Raw genomic sequence first — 734 nt, 5'->3', positions numbered from 1 at the left:
CATCTTTGGCTTGTACTTTTTAAGATAACTTGTACCTTTGTATCCTCTACCATGTGTGTTTCTCTTTGCATGGTTTGTATCAATAATATTGTTTGAGCTAAAGATAATAGGGCCTGAATTTTTTGTCTTTTCTTTATGTAGTTACGGAAGGGGAAAATGGATATTTATAGCAGGCAATAAACAAAGGGGTTGACCTAGAGTACAAACATAGTTGCAATCACAATGTTGATATTGCATTCTTGGTTACTATCTTACCCAATTAATGCTTGATGCCATGTTCGAGACAAAAGGATACTGATAGATGACAATGACATGTGAGTTGGTGAGTGGAGGATGTATAAAAAGGCAAGCAAAGGAGGAGAGCAAGAAGAGAGTGGAGATGAAGAAAAATAAGAAGATAAAGAAGGTAAAGAGGTTGGAAAGGAAGGACTAAGTAACATGTAGATGTTCGATGGGAGGGTGTTGATGGTGCAAGTCGAACTTAGGGATTGGTTCCCAATCATGATCCCACTAGTTCAAAGTTATAATCAAAATTGATCACCAATTGAAAAAGGAAGCAATAAGCATGAACATATAAAACATGTTTTAGATGGAGCTCAAGTAGATGCACTTGTAGCTACATGATTTGCTCCTTTTGATGTTGTTGATAGGAGGATGTGGTTGCTTAAGCCGCCAAAAGTATGTTAAGATAAGGATTTGATAGAAGAAATTTGTGGCATAAAGATAAGGAGGGT

Source organism: Cupressus sempervirens, chromosome 9 (assembly GCF_028749045.1).
Source record: "Cupressus sempervirens isolate cs-2001-9-10 chromosome 9, ASM2874904v1, whole genome shotgun sequence".
Classification (NCBI taxonomy): Eukaryota; Viridiplantae; Streptophyta; class Pinopsida; order Cupressales; family Cupressaceae; genus Cupressus; species Cupressus sempervirens.
The sequence above is the reverse complement of the archived record's forward strand: the minus strand, read 5'-3'. Positions refer to the sequence as shown.